Genomic DNA, 16,531 nt, shown 5'->3' on the forward strand with positions numbered 1-16,531 from the left:
GAGGGGGAGGGACGGGACTCTTTTGGCCTCCTAGAGACCCTACTATTAATGAAGGCATAAAGCAGTAGCACCCTGAATTCTGTGTTGGAGTTGTCTGACTTTTTATCTTTCTTACTCTTTTCTTTTCTTCCTTTTTTTTTTTTTTTTGGTATTGGGAACTGAACCCAAGGGTATTTCACCACTGGGCTACATCCCCAGTCCTCTATTTATTTTTTATTTTAAGTCAGGTCAGCAACTGCTCAGTTGCTGAAGCTGGCCTCAGACTTAAGGATCCTCCTCCCTCAGCATCCAGAGTCACTGGGATTAGAGGTGTGCACCATTGCACCTGGCTTGTCTGGCTTTCTTAACACAAAATAAAACTGAAAGGCAAAAAGGAGGTAAAAAGCCTAGGGAGAAAAACAATACAAAAAAGTTTCTCCGATTTTTATTTGAAGACAGCCTGTATAGAGAGGAGTCTGGGTTGATTTTCCACCTGGATAGATTGTGTGTACACAGCTGAAGAAAAACATTAAGAGCCGTAACAGATCATGTTATACAACCATTTTGTATGCTGTGATAAGAAAGTTTACAAGAACTTTACAAGTGTACAAGAACCCACCTCAGCATTCAAAATATGCTGTTGGAGACACCTAAGTAAATGGCAGAGTAACTTGGAAATTTCTTTTTGTGGTTAGGCTGTGAAAGCCTGTCTTTAGTTCACATGGTGGTGGTAGTATAAGGTCTCTCTTTTACTTGTGTAGACATGGAGAGGAAGTGTGGGAGAGGCTTGGGGGGATATGGCCCTCAGTTGCTCAGTGATGAATAGCATAATTTAAAGCCTACTGGAAATTCTTAAGAGCCAGAACTTGCCCAGGAATAGACTTTACAACACTTTACAACACTTTTCTCTGACCTTGTTAACTCTGGGATAGTTTGTATTTTGGCCTGAGAGAAGTTTCAAGTTTCTGAGTTGATTTTCTGTTTTGGCCTCAATATATGTGCCCCCTTTTGTGTGGTTGGATTCAGTTGCTATCAATTTGTGTATAGTATCTAAAGGAATCAACTTCCCCCCCCCCCCCCCCAGGCAGAACTCAAGTGTCATTTATTTACGTTTACAGTAGCTACATATGAAACTGGAGACTGTCAGGGTTTAGTGGCTTTGCAAGAGACATTTTAGAATACAGTATTGTTTAGGGGCATTATTTGTTTGTCTGCTTCCTGTAGCTAATCTAGATAAAGAAAATTGTCTCTCTTCTTCTTAAACTGGAGTTTTATAGAAATAATTTTTTCCTATGAAGTGTGAAAAATTTATGCTTTAAAGATTAGTTTTACAAATAATTACAAAGTTACAGGCTTTTATTAGTTATAACCCTTAATATCTTTCCATTTTAACTACTATCTCTACTAAAGTCCTTCTATGTGGATTTCATTTAATCTACTAATTTTTAAAATGCCTTTGCTAAAGACCAGTAAAAAGCAAGCATCTATTAAACTAGAGAAATCTGTAATCTTCAGTTTATTAGGCCTGGAGGAAGAAAGTCAGTTCTGTGGTAAAGAAATTTTTTCCCTTGAGATTCAAATAGCAAGTACACATTTGCTGTTCTCAGCTTCTGTGAATGTGTTTGGAGGGAGGTGATCCATTCACCAGCAGCAACAGGAGGGCATTTCTACTTCTCTCATACAGAGAAGAAATTACATAGCCACTGTGCTATCCTCTAACACAAAGACATTTGTATAAATGTCTATTTGTGTGTGCACATAGTATGCCTCAATTTGTGGAATGAAACTTGATAAACTGATTAGATTTTGAATTTCAGTCATGATGGTAGAGCCTAGAAAGAAAATCTAGTAAATGTACCCTAGCCTGGAGTCCGAAAAATAGGTGTGTTATGGGAGAGAGGTACTGAGAATCCATAAAGAGGTATGTCACAGAAAGGGAGTGAGATCTTGGCATAAGAAGCAAAAAATATCACCAAATGTCTTCTCTTTGAATCTTGAGCCATATTGTCTAATAAGGTAGCCTCTAGCCAAAGGGTGTTTATTTAAATTTCAGGGCTGGAGATGTAGCTCAGTGGTAGAATACTTGCCTTGTATATACAAGGTCCTGAGTTCTGTCCTCAGCAACACAAAAAAATAAATAAATTTCAACTAAGAATTCAGTTCTTAAATCACTCTTAACCATATATCTTTAGTGCTCAAATAGCCACACATGGCTGGTGACATCTGAATTGAACAGCTCAGGTATAGACCAGACCTATCATTGCAGGTGTTCTGACAGTGCTCATCCAGAGCAGAGGTTGGTGAACTTTTTCTGGAAAGGGCCAGATAGCAAATATTTTAGCCTTTACTGGCCATGTAATCTTTACAGCTATTTAGCTCTACTGTTGTAGTTCAAATGCATCCATAGATAATATAAATAAGTGAATGCTGGTAGAGCTAATAAAACTATTTAGACATTGAAATAGAAATTTTCACATAATCTCCATGTCACGAAATATTCTCTTGTTATTCTGATTTTTTTTTTTTTTGGTAGTGGGATTGAACTCAGGGGCACTCGACCACTAAGCCACATCCCCAGCCCTATTTTGTATTTTACTTAGAGACAAGGTCTCACTGAGTTACTTAGTGCCTTGCTTTTTGCTGAGGCTGGCTTTGAGTCCGAGATCCTCCTGCCTCAGCCTCCTGAGCCACTGGGATTACAGGTGTGAGTCACCACACTTGGTTTATTTTACGTATTTTTTAATTATTCAAAAATATAAACTCATTTTTAGTTCATGGGACATACCAACAGGTGGTAAATCTGGTTCATTACTTGGGCCATAGTTTGTCAACCCTTGGTCTAGAGGTACAAGAAGTCAAAACTTAATATTCTTTTTTGTTGTTGTTATTTTTGTACTGGGAATTTAATTCAGGGACACCTTATCACTGAGCTACCTCCCCAGCCCTTTTTATTTTTTTATTTTGATACAGGGTCTTGCTAAATTGCTGAGGCCAGCCTCGAACTTGCAATCATCCTACCTCAGCCTCCCAAATTGCTGGGATTATAGGCAGACACCACCACACCTGGTTTAAGGTTTAAGATTTTTTTTTTTTTCCCTTCTTTTGCGGTTCTGGGATTCGAACCCAGGAGTGTTTTATCACTGAGCTATACTCCAAGCCCTTTCTATTTTGAAACAGGATCTTGCTAAACTGATCAGGCTAGCTTGGTATTCTTAATCTTTCTGCCTGTCTCCCGAATAGATGGGATCACAGTTGTTTGCCACCATAGATGGCTAAAATTATTTTACTGTATGGTACATCTTATTACTTGAAATTTTTTAGTGATTCTTCCAGGCTTGAGAGCTTCTAAGAATTGAGATCCACTATAGAAATGTTTACTCCTGCAAGCCTGTGATCCCAGCTACTTGGGAGGCTAAGGCAGGAGGGTCGCCTTAGTGAGACTCTGACTCAGAATTTTAAAAAGGCTGAGATTGTAGCCCCTGAGTTCAATCCCCAGTACCACAAAAAAAAAAAAAAAAAAAAAAAAAAAAGAGAGAGAGAGAAAGGAAGAAATATTTATTCTCCTTTCCTTTTACCTTTGAAATCTAGTCCTCTCCAGTGGTAGTCATGTTCCTTTATTAGGAGATTACTACTGGAATGTTTAACTGTTACTTAAGTCACACATAAATCTAAAACACTAAACCCTTTTCTTTCTTCCCCTACTAAGTAGTTGAATCCTCATTGTAACATCATACAGTTCAAATTGGAAGTTTACTGTCACTTAGGATCAGTTCTGACCTGAACTATCCCAAGAACCATGTGAGTATTGGTGGACCAAATGGACATTATTTTTCCTAGACCAGACAGTCTTAATGTTAATTTTTAGATGTCAATCCTCCCACCCTCCTTTTCTTGTGTGTGGAGTTGGAGATGGGAAGTAAAGGCATTTTACCACTCACTCTTAACTCCAAGTCACATGCTGTCTTTAGTGGCACTGTTGAAGGGATACCTCAGGATAAAGGAAGAAAGATCTGCAAAGCAAATGAAACAGTCAAGCACACAGGAAGGACATAATAGGGGATAAGTAGTGGGGAGCCTTGAGGATTAAGATAAATTTCTGTTTGTTGTGGTAGAAGGTGGAAGTCTTAGGTAATGAAGAATAGAATATGTTTCACAAGTGATGGGTGAGAGTGTTCACTTAGAATGTTTACTGTCTTCGAGTGTGTTGGTCAGAGATGAGTGGCAGATAAGGAAAGACAAAACCCATAGCAATAGAATGGTGAGTTGTGTAAGGACAGAATAAGACAAAGATAAGGGTTAAGGATATAGCTCAGTTGGTAGAGGGCCTGCCTAGCATGTGCATGTGCCCAGTACCGGGGGCGAGGGGTGGGGGGGGGGATCAGAAAATAAAAAACAAGGGTTAGTGATACAGGATGGTGAAATGAAAAGAGATATTGAACGAACGACTAGAAATGGCTACTCTGTAGAGGAGAACAGGTGATAATTCTAAAGGAAACCCAGGAGAACAAAGGATTAAAAGTGAGGGGTTTTGCTGAATTAAGGTGTAAAATGGATGAAACCAACTGAGCTGCGGTTGCTCTTCTGCCCTTTGTTGATGTTCATTTTCAGACCCGGTAAGGGTCTTGCCTTTCCCCACGGTTGAAGGACATTTACCGAACTGGTCTTCTGTACTGAAGGTACAGTACTTCTTCAGAGATCCCTCTGCGAGAAGTCTGGTCCAGCAAGAGTTCTCCCTTCCATGAGGAAGGAGCGTTAGGTTCGAGCTCTTCAACCCAGGTTTCTTCGAGTTTATCTCTGCTGCAACCGGCTCGCCGGGTTTTCCAACATTCCCCGAGCTCGACTCTAATCCGGGCTCCCAGTAGCAGCGCATTCCGAGACCTAGGATTTGGCTCATTCATCCAGGTTCCGGGTTTCCCCTGCGCTCACCCGCTCCAGACTCCACACCAGCACGGAGTCCAGATCCGAAGGCTCGATAGTCCAGTATCCGGGTCTTCCAGGCGGCCCTGGTTGTCCCGGATCGCGGCGGTGGTGGCGGCGGCGGCTGAGGGACCCGTGGCCCCGGACACAGCGGCACCGGCCGGGCGGGGCGGAGCGGTGCGGGGAGGGGGCGGAGAGCCGGAGCCGGGGTGGGGTGGGGGGGAGGGGCCGCGGGAACGGATGGCGGCCTGGGCCCCATAGCAGCGGCGGCTCTACGGCCCGGGGCCCCGGGCGGGCGGAGGTGGCGGCTCCCGGGACCGGCCGCGCGGTGAGTCCGGAGCTTTGTGTGGAGCCGGGGCTGGGGGAGGAGAGAGGCGGCGGTGCTGAGGAGGCCCTGGGCTGAGGGGGGCCGCGGGCAGTGGCGCCTGACGGAGGAAGTGGGGGTTGGGGGGACCGGGGCGGAGCGAGGGGAAGGTGTGTATGGGCTGGAAGGGGGGTCGTTGCGTGGGTGGGGGAGGGGACCTCGAGGGGCGCGAGGTGAAGTTCAAAGCGTGGCCAGGGCCGGTTCAGGCTGAGGGTAGGGGTGCCCAGGAGGGAATTAGGGTTTGGCAAGGTTGTGGGGGCAGGCCAGAGAGTTTCTGAGGCAAATCAGGATATGTTGAGGGGGCCCCGGACGACTGGGGCTAGTGAAGGAGTTGGGGAGGGGGGTTCAGAGCGAAGGGTTGGAAACAGGACGTGTGCGCGGCCCAGGAGGGGGGAGCAAGGTGGCTGGGAGCGCGCAGTAAGTAGGTTGTGGGTGTGTGCCCCTTCCACTCTTCAGGTCACATTTACTCCTGTTCTTTTCTTCAAGATGGAGGGATCCCTGGGCCTGGACTTTAACTGCTATCCTTGTACCCCCGGGAGGGTTTGTGACCCTGTCCTGTTTGGAAAACCCATGCTGCTCTCTTTCCCCTTTATGTGTAATTACGGTTGGATCATCTCTGTGCTTTGCTCAGATTCTCCTTCCTCCCTCTGGGGTTGAGGAGGAGGAGACACATCTGACCAATTAATGTGTGTTTGTGAAACAGGCAGCAGCAAACAGTCATTTCAGCTTCTAGGAATTAGGCTCACACAGGGTGGAGAGATCAGAGCCCTTCAGGGGAATATTTCTGAACAAATCACAGATGATTAAATTCTCTAAGAAGCAGCTTCCTACCTAAATGAGAGTGGAAAAGATGGGGGAGAAAGCCTGTCTGTTTCTAGCCATGTGTCCAGAGCTCCAGGGGTGAAGGAGAGTCCCCAAACCCCCACAGGCCTCTCTTCTCAGTATTAGGCTTTGGTCTGCAGCCTTGAGTTAATTTCACCCCTGCTGCTTTGTCTTGGGGGAGGGAGTGCTGGTTTAGGCTGTTGTGAGGAGATGACTGTTCTGCTGCCACACACAATAGTCTTGTCATTTTATCGGGAGTGCTACCCCAGGGCTGAGAACTGCTGCAGCAGAGATAAACCGGTCCCTCTCACCCGCCTATTGTGTACACAGTGAAGGTCATAGGTTCAAGTCTTGTCTGAGAGCTTTGGATATGCTCCATCTCCCAAGCTCCTCAGTGCCATTTTCTTCCTTTCCAGACTGGGGCTTGCCATTGGAGGAGGCCAGACAGAAAGGCTCTTCTTTTTGAGTGAGAAACAATGCAGAGCTCATTGGCACACATTTTTCAGAAGAATAGGGAATGCCAGCCATGTTGTGCCTGCCTCTTTGGTTAGCCTGTACTAAGTTGTGGAGAAATAGTGTCTGGGACACTGAACCCTAATGTTTGTGTCAGACCTTTAAAGAAGAAAACTGCAAGGGGAGGTTTCTATTTGTACTTGAACCATCATATTGCATTTCTTCTTTTATAGAAAAGGGATACTCATGCAGTGATTTTTGTTTGTTGATTTAGTAGTACCACTAAAAACCTGTGCAGTGTTAAAATAGGGAGTCAAGGACCAAGTACTGTTTTTAGTGCTGACTTCCTGGTCAGTAATAATTGCACAACAAAAAAGTCATACAATTTGCCTGTAGAAACAAAACAACTTTCTTTTATAATTTATTTTAACTCTAATGAAAGGATATAACTTGCTCATTGTGTAGGAAGTACATATCTGCCTCTGTATTAGGGAAAATTTTACCAATGAGATGAACATTAAAATATTCAAGTCCTGGGAATTATTAATGAGAGAAGAATGAGAAACCTAGTAGGAATCTATCCTTGTGTATATCTTATAGAAGTGTACAAATAGTATTTAGTACTATTCTCTAAAAATTTATTGGGGCTAGAAAAGATGTTTCTATCTATGACATTAAAGAAAACTGTAAAAAGAGATTAGATATAAAATCATTGTGAGAGGGAGAATTGTGTACAGTTCATTATGTACACAGTAGCCAACCACCATTTTGCATAGAATGTTTTGAATAGGAACTTTAGTCTGGTTTTGATAAAGGTCTTTCTAAGGCAGCAAGTCTGATTATGTTGCTTCATTCCTTTATATCAATGAGTCCTAAAATAATGGCCCACTACTTAGTTGTTGGGCTTTTGAAAGGAGGGAAGAGTTTGTTCTCACCATTTTATTCATACATGCACACGCACGCACACACACGGACGCACATATTTTTTCCCCCAGTGGTGCTTGTGTTGAATCTTGAGCCTCTTGCTTGCTAGGCAAACCAAGGAGCTATATCCCCAGTCCTGACCATAATATTTTTGGATAACAGAACTGTCTTACTGGAGGTATCTGTCTAGACTATTTCCAACTGTATACCCTGGGTCTCTGAATGAAACCTCAGCTAAACTAAATCCAGAGCTTTTTGTTCTTGGCTATTGGTATTTCTGAATGTTGTCAGGTGACTGAAGCAGAAGCCTCAGATTAAATTTTCCATAATTAGATATAGTTTCAGAATTGAACCTTTGCCACAAGGACTCTTACATGTCTTCTTTCACACAGTACTTGATGTTCCCCCTAGCTTCTTGGTAAAAAGTATTTCCTTGTTAGAGTCTAGATAGCTGAACAGACTAGTGCTTATTTTTTGTAGGAGAATAAGGAAGCATAATTTTGGCTCCTGGTAGTAATTATGTTGCAATTAGCATAAAGCAACTAAATGACTGGAACAGGATAATTTATTGAGGGGTTTACTGATTGCTCTGTCAAGTGGAAATGCCACTCCTTATTTATTTGACTCTTAACACTACTGAACTCTGATGTGGAGAATATGTACAGGAATGATATTTGTTCTCCAGAAATTCCCAATCTTCCTTCTCTCTGGTTTTTCTCTGCCAGATACTTAGTACTTCTACTGTCACTTTATCCTGCTTCAAAGGTAACTAAACAATTGTTGTTTCCATTGAGAAGAACATAGCCCGGATGGGAATGCTGCCAGGTAGATGGGGCCATTCTGAGATACAGTCTTATATTATATAGCAGATTTTCTTTTCAGCAACTGAATTTTCACTCCTGCTTGATTTTTAAAAATCAGTTTCCTTTAGAAACAAAGATCCAAAAACTATACAAAATACAAAACCACATAGTATATTAAATACACCTTCATCATAACTGATAAACATCTGTGACAGACACAATGAAGATAGGTGATACTGATTGGCAGGTTCTGGGTCCATTAAGTGTCAGTGAAGGACACTTTTCACTAGAGAACAGGTAATTCACCAAAGCACCTGCCTAGCAAGGCATGTGGAATTGGCAGCAGCTGTGCAGCTGAACAGGGATTATTGAGCAGGTGGTTAGAGTCATATGCCACAGTGACAAGAAAATACTTGGTCCTCTGTGGTTAAGGTTCAGTTCATATGTGTGAAATTGCATTTTGTTTCACATTTCTTAATGCCTGTTGTTGATTTGTTAGTGAGATGATAATGGAATAGAGAAGAGAGATTCTTATGTCTCTTAGATTACCGGGAAGCAAGCCCTAGACATGGTCCTGTTTGACCCTATTGTATTTCTGGGAGTTTTGGTTTTATGTTCTATGAATGGGAAGAAAATATTGGTAATTCAGTGTTTTTAGTACTTGTTTATTACAGGAAGAAAGGAAACAAAAAATCTTTTGCTTTCAATATGGTAAAAATTATTTAGCCCACTAGAATACCTAGTAGGTTTTATGCAAAGGATATAATTGACTTTTTGTGTAGATCTACCTGATGTGCCTTAAAGAAATTTGCATGTGTTTTTATTTTATGATTATAATTCTCCACATGAAGTTTGCATCTCTTCATTTGTTTGTTTTATTCAATTTTTAGTTTTCCCTAGCACTTTAGTAACTCTTTCCCAACATTTAGATAAATGTTACTTGTTAGAACCAATTCTCAACAGGGGACCTAATATGTTAAAGAAATATAGCTACTAAATATTTATCTTAAAAACAAGTAATAGCATTTCCTATAACTTGAAAAAAGATTCTATTTTGAGGTTTTGTTAAATTTCCCAGACTTTTCTTGTAGGTTATCTTCATCATCTGTTAATATTTTATTTGTGGTATTAGGGATTGAACCCAGAGTCACTCTACCACTAAGCTACATATCCAGTGCCTCCTCCCCTTTTCTTTTTGCTTTTTATTTTGAAACAGAATCTCCATAAGTAGCTAAGGCTGTCCTCAAACTTGCGATCTTCCCGCCTCAGCTTCCCAAGTTGTTGGAATGATAGGCATGAGCCACTGCACCTGTTTGATTTTTCACATATTCATGCCACTATAGTAGGCAGTATAGAACCTAAAATTTATAAACAAGTAACTTGATGGTTATTTTCTGACCTTTTCAGTTCCCTCTGGTAATTTTTTATTAGACTATGTGCTCCTTCTTTTTGAAGCATACATAATCTAAAGGAATTTATTAATTAAGAGTTGATTGAAGGAAAAAATATATATGAGATATGTATATATATAATACATATATAATAAAACTGTTCAAAAATCCCTTTTCCCCTCTGTGTAAATGGAGTGAAAGCTCTGACTTGTTTGTCAAAGATGGAGAGATTTGAGGCAGAGTGAGGCAAGCTGTGGCTCTGCGATCAGGACTCTTGGACCACTGCATATATTCGGACATTTGGAAGGATCTGCTTAAATCTAATGTGTAACCTGGCTGTAAGTAGTAGCCTAGTAATAGTAAATTATTTAATAATGATCTCTGGGAAAGCGTATAAACTTCTTGATTTTCCATATAAAGCTATCTCAGTTTTTTGTTTGTTTGATTTAAACTGTTCACAAACCACCATATCTTTTCTAGCATTCTCAGTAGTTTGCTTCCTCATGCTTCCCCCTCTCCTCCCTGCCCGGCATCTCTCATCCCAGTTCTCTGCTCTGAAGACTTCTCTAGCAGCTTGGAAACACTCTAATTACTGTAGCTATTATAGTCACAACCTATATCCTCCACCTCCTTCCCTCAACCCTTTCTATCTTCCTTCCCCCTCCCCTTTCTGTAGCAGCAGGAGTTGAACTGCAGTCTCATGAGCACAGTCAGATCTATGAATGAGCTTTATATCTTGTCAAGGCAGAACTCCAGATCCAACAGGGCTGATTTTTCATGGTTCTCTCGCTGTTTGTTCTTGGATCAGAGTCCCAGAAATAAGAGGTGGCAAATACCTATTAGGTCATATTTAGTCCATCATTCAAGAGCAAACCTAGGATTTTTCTCTTGTCTTCGTGAGTTTTTTCCTTCTTTCTTTTCCTGGTGAGAGCTTTCTGATGCCAGACAAGCTCTGAAATTGCCTTCTTTTTATTGTGTTCTTTGGTCATTAGTGTCTAACTAGCCTCTTCCTTGGATTTTTATTCTTACTCCATTTTCAGAATTACTTGCTCCCAGCAAATATCTCTACCCCTTCCACTTCGTCCTTTCTTCTTGGTGGCTGGCATCACATTTGTGGGTTTCTTTTAGGTCATCAGTAATCTATCTACACCAGATAGTGGATAAACATCACTTTTCAGACTTTTGCCTCAAGGTTCACGTGGTCTCCTCTTAAGGAGTTACATTTGATGGAAACACAGAACATGTATTCTAGCAGGTGGTAATTAATAAAATGCCTCAGAAAATATATGCCTTGTTGCTCCCCTAAACCTTTGCACTTTTGTGTGTGATATTGGGGACTGTACCCAATAGGTACCCAATAGGACCTTGTGCATGCTAGGCAAGAACTCCACCACTGAGCTACACCCTTCGCCAGCCTGTCTGCCTGCTTCCCTCCTTCCTTCCCTCCCTCCCTCCCTCCCCCCCTCCTTCCCCCCTCTCTCTCCCTCTCTCTCCCTCTCTCTCTCTCTCTCTCTCTCTCTCTCTCTCTCTCTCTCTCCCTCCCCCCCCCCTCCCTCTCTCCCTCTCTCTCTCTCTTTCTGACAGGGTCTTGCTAAACTGCCCAGGCTGGCCTCAAATTTGTGTCTCCTGACTCAGCCTCCCAAGTGGCTGGATTATAGCTATGCACCACCATACCTAGCTCTGGGAATGAAATTTTAGTTATTTATTTTGCCATGCTGGTGATCAAACCCAGGGTCTTATTCATGCTAGGCAAGTACTCTAACTACTGAACTATGACCCAGGTCCAGGTATTTTTGTGTAGTTTCGTTACAGTTAAGATATAATCTGAGCTAATAATATTGTGTTTTCTTTACTAGTTTAATTTTTCAGAGCACAGAGAAAAAACATAATTGGGAGTCATAAAATCCACATTCTAATCATAACTATGCCTCTTAACTAGCCAAGTGACTATGCAAGCCACTTCTCTTGTTTTTACTTTCTTCTTCTGTAAAATGGGCATGTTAGACAAGATGATCTTTTTAAGTTCCATTTAGCTGTAGAATTTTTAATGAAATGAAAATAGTGATGGAAGAACTGCAAAAATGGTTGACGTTAGTGAACAGTTTTATTGCTATGTCAAAAATACAATCATTATTCAGAATAGCTAATGAATGCAGCTTTATTTCCCTGGGGCTTGACTCTTACTCTTCTTTGATATGTTTGGAAAGCTGTATTTTTATTAAGCTGATTTTTTTTTTTTTTTTTTTTTTTGGTGGGGGTGTTACACCTTCATTTTGTAGGCTTATCAGCTTGCCACCTACTCTTTCTAGTTATGCTTAAGACTTAAGAGTGGGAACCAGAAAGCTGCAAAAAAGGAACCTGGGAAGGAAATCATCTAGAAGGATGTGGCAGGTTATCAGTAAGAAGTGACGTTAAACCAGGTTCAGTGGTGCATGACTGTAATCCCAGCAATTTGGGAGGCTGAGGCAGGAGTATTGCAAATTTGAGGCCAACCTCAACAATTTAGCGAGATCCTGTCTCAAAATAAAATATTGAAAAGAGCCTGGGATATAACTCATAGTAGGCCTCTTGCCTCGGATGTGCGAGGCCCTGGATTCAATCACACATACCACCACCACAAAATAAAAAGTAAATCTGTCAGGGACCTAATAATCTCTTACATCTGAAATATTTGCACTTTATAGAAGTGATTGTTGAAACAGCTTGGACATTTTTCCATTTTTGGCCAGTCAGTGGAAACCCTGCTTTGAATTAACTTCTTGAAATTGAATATGAATTGCCACAGTGGTTTGTTTGAAGACACATTTATGGTTTTTATTTGTTCCTTTGTTTTGGTGCTGGGGATCAAACCCCAGGACCTCAAGAATGCTAAGCAAATATTCTACTCACTGAGCTACATCTCTGGCCCCCAGGCAGGATATTTTTGTTTTTGTTTTTGGTGGTACCCAGAGGCACTCTACTACTACATCTCTTTTTTTAGTTTGAGACAGGATCTTGCTAAGTTACCTAGGCTGGCTTTGAACTTGGAATTGTCCTACCTCAGCCTCCCATATAGCTGAAATTACAGGTGTGTATCACCATGCCTGGCTCTTCAAGCAGTTTTAAGAAAATAAAATTGCACAACTAATTTTTTTTTCTTTCTTTTTTTCTTTTGTTGGTGAGAAGACAGTGTATTTGCTCAATGATGGATAAAATACTCTATATATATCAGTTAAGTCTAAATTATTGATTGTATTATTTAATACTATAGTTTCTTTACTTAGTTTTTTGTTTGGAAGATCTATCCAGTGGAGGATTGAACACAAGGGCACTATCCAATTGGGGATTGAACACAAGGGCACTTTACCACTGAAACATTCCCAGACCTTTTAATTTTATTTTTTCTAAGTTGCTGGTATTGTCCTTAAAACTTGCCATCCTCCTGCCTCAGCTTCCTGAATCGCTGGGATTTCAGTCATGCACCACCATTCCAGGCTCAACAAGTTTTTAATTCTCTGAGTCAGGATTTTTTTTTTTAAGTTGTAGATGGACAACAGTACCTTGATTTTATTTATTTATTTATTTTTTGTTGTGGTGAGGATTGAACCCAGTGCCTCACACATGCTAGGCAAGTGCTACCCCACTGAGCCCCAACCCCAGCCCTGAGTTAGGATTTTTATCAGCATTTCCCAGTTAATTCTTAGATTGGAATTTACTATAGCAGGTACTAGTGATTGAACCCAGGGACACCCGTGTTAGGAAAGTGCTTGGCCAATGATCCTTAGATGGGTTTATAGGCATGTGCCACCATGTCTGGTTATGTAGCTACTATTTATTAAATATTAAGAGGATAGTGATCTTCTAGTTGTTGTTAATATAGGGAAATCACATGTTTACTCTAGCTTTGAACACTGGAACAGAATTCACTGTTTTAAAATTTGCACTCAAAACATCCATTGGTCTGTAATTGGAAAATTTGGTGGGTGGAACTGTTTGTTTTGGACTTATAAGAACTCTTGGGAGTACTTTTCTTTTATTCCCAACCATCTGTAGCACATTACTAATTTTCAGGTAATCTAAGGATTATTTTGGGAAGTGTTTCACTTGAATGTGAGATTTTAGAAAGATTTACATTAGAAATATAAGTAGCTTTTGAGCTTACTTAAAAAAAAAAGTGTCAAGTGGAACATGGGGGATTAGATTGACAAGTGTCCAGTGTAGGTGCCATATAACCTTGGAAATCAGACCACATCATGAAATTGAGATCCTGATAGGCCACATTGCATACTGATGCCACATTGCCTGCTGATACTGCTGTCCACTGTAGTTAGGTATTTGTAGAGTAAGGCAATGTCTGTTCCATCCTCTGTACATAGTGTACGAATGGACTTTTGCTATGTTGTCAGCAACATTCCTAGCAACATTTCTAGGTGGGGCACTTTGAATCTGGTTTTGTTTGATTTTGATGCACTTTCATTCATGTGAGCTGAACTGGTTTGGTATAAAACTCAGCATTTATCTTTGTTCTTTCACGGATAACTTCAACAACAGCCAAAAAGGAAGGAGGGAGGGGAGGGAGGGAGGGAGAAAGGAAGGCAGGAAGGGAAGGAGGGAGGAAGGAAGGAAGGAAATAGAACTGATGCTTCTAGAGTAGGGTCCTAAAGAATGGTGTCAGAAATCGAGCTATAAGAAGAAAAATGGAATTGTGAACGTTATGGGGTATTAAGTCTTAAAGATACACAGGAAAGGGGGAAACTTTTCTAATTTGCATCTACTTTCTTAGGTACTTCTAGTCCATAGCTTCTCAAACTTTTCTACCCTATTCTCCCGTGAGTAGTACTGTTCTTCAAGCTGCTGTGGCTCACAGCTTTGACTCTCATTTTTTTTTCTTTCTCACTACTTCAGCTAATTGTTCAGTTTTTCATCTGACCTAGTTCAGGTCTTCATCTTTTATACATTATAACATGCTCCATGGTTCATGTTCTTTCTGTGTTCCACACTACATGTAGCTGCTATATTATGATTTTTATTTATTCACTTAACTAATATTTATTGAGTATTTCATGTACTAGGCCAGACATGATCCCTGTCCTATTGGGACTTATAGTCTAGTGGAGGGGCGATAGCCAACTAATGAATATATGATTATGAACTGAAAAAAAGAATTTGGTTCCAGAATAGTATGTAACAAAGAAACCAAGCAAGACTTTTACAATTACAATTATAAACATTTCTTGGAGAATCATTAATGACCCATGATGCCTACTTAGACTCGTGTTCAGGCCAAACCTGGCCTTCCTTAGACTTATTTCATGTATTTCTCTATCTGCATGTTTTCACTGCCATTCCTCCAACTTACCCTCTTTTTGTTTTTTCAGTTTCTATATCTTAGTGGGCTTTTCCCCATCTCTTCTCTTTTATTGGAATGTCCTTCCTTGCTTGCAAGACATTTAGCTTTCAGAACTAGCCCTTACCTAGCAAAAAGCTATCTCCTTCCTGAAGCTGTTTTTTACTTCCACTTCTCACTATCCTCTCATCAGAATTAAATTCATCTTCCTCTCTTTAATTTTCTTGCTAGGGTCTCTTGTTATAATACTTTATCATACGTTTTTTAAAATTATTATATTTTCTTCTTCATTCCATGCTCCATAAGAAATCTGTCTCCTCTGTTGTCTCCCATAACTCCTAACCCAATGTGTTGAGTATAACTTTATTTTTAATTAATGCTTGCTTAATTGAATTATAATTTGATTTTTGAAAAAAGAAATGTGATTTTTTTAGACTCTTTTTATGCGAAGTTAACTTCTTTCAACACATTTTATCCCAAATTGAATATACGAGGAACAAGGCAAACCATGCAAACCTTGAGAAATTCCTCAGATTCAAGGACAAGGTTTGTCATCTTTATTGCTTATAACAGTACTGTGGTTCCATACATCCTAAGGGATGCAAGAGTCGAGAAGGTGGGTGGAGGTAGTACATGGCAGGTGGAGGAAAGGTGGGTCAGTCCAGGCACCAGTCTGGTTCTGTTAGAGGAATAGAGTCATTATTGGACCCTCCTGGTATTGTTGACCTCTGAAAGGTCTTTTTAGCTTTTCTTATTTCTTTCATTCCATAAATATATATTGGATACCTACTACATGTGAGACTCTGTTCTAGCTGCTGAAGATCTGCCAGTGAATAAAACAGACAAAAGAAAAAATAAAAAAGTCCAGTCTTAATGGATTTTACTTTTTAGTAGGAGATAGAAATAAGCATAATTAATAAATATATAGTATTAAGAAAATGATAAGTGATGTAGGGAAAAATAAAGCAGAGTCAGAGGATTGGGAGTATGGAGGAGGGTCAGGTGGGAGGATTACAGCTTTCATGAAGACAATTTGCGTTAGTGCATTACTATACTGTGAGGCACTTCCCTAAAGTTGGTGGATACTTTCCTGACCAGAAGAAAAAGGTAGTGTCTGCAGTTATTCCAGAGTCCAGCTGACACTGAGGGGAATCGCTACTTGATATGTTCCTCTGCCTGGCATTCCTGGAAGTTAATCAGGGTGAAAATTGCAGTTGGTTATGTCTGGAAGACACCAGGAGTGGAACTGGAGACCTTATAACCAGTTCCCTAAAGGGTGAGATTTACTTTTCTGCTGACTGGGCCTTGGGTACCTGTAATAATAGGTGAGTTAAGCCTCTGAATTTTCTCCTTCCACAAAGGAAAAAGTCCTAAATCATGACTTTTCCTCTTTCTAGTAAGGCCTCAGCCACTTTGTTTGGGGTGGCTCTTTAAGCTGTCAGAGTATGTACTGTGCTCCAAACTTTAGTGTTATTTTCAGGCTTGTGGTACTTTGGCTTCCTTTCAACACATAAGCTGTGTGTTAGAAATCTACAGGCCTAGTTCAGCAGCT

General features: G+C 40.7%; 1 protein-coding gene across 6 annotated transcripts in view; it reads left to right on the forward strand.

The window, feature by feature from the left end:
* Positions 1 to 5,096: 5,096 nt before the first annotated feature.
* Positions 5,097 to 16,531, forward strand: part of ZNF609 (zinc finger protein 609) — a 225,949-nt gene continuing 214,514 nt past the window's right edge. For 4 of the 6 annotated variants that reach the window (XM_079125624.1, XM_079125632.1, XM_079125633.1 and 1 more), the window contains exon 1: positions 5,097 to 5,224. The gene's annotated coding sequence lies outside the window, so the exon portion shown is untranslated. Of the gene's footprint in view, positions 5,225 to 14,285; positions 16,256 to 16,531 lie in introns of those variants that run through there. The other 2 variants (XM_079125630.1, XM_079125631.1) reach the window with 2 other exon arrangements.

This window comes from Sciurus vulgaris (genome assembly GCF_902686455.1).
Source record: "Sciurus vulgaris genome assembly, chromosome: 2".
Classification (NCBI taxonomy): Eukaryota; Metazoa; Chordata; class Mammalia; order Rodentia; family Sciuridae; genus Sciurus; species Sciurus vulgaris.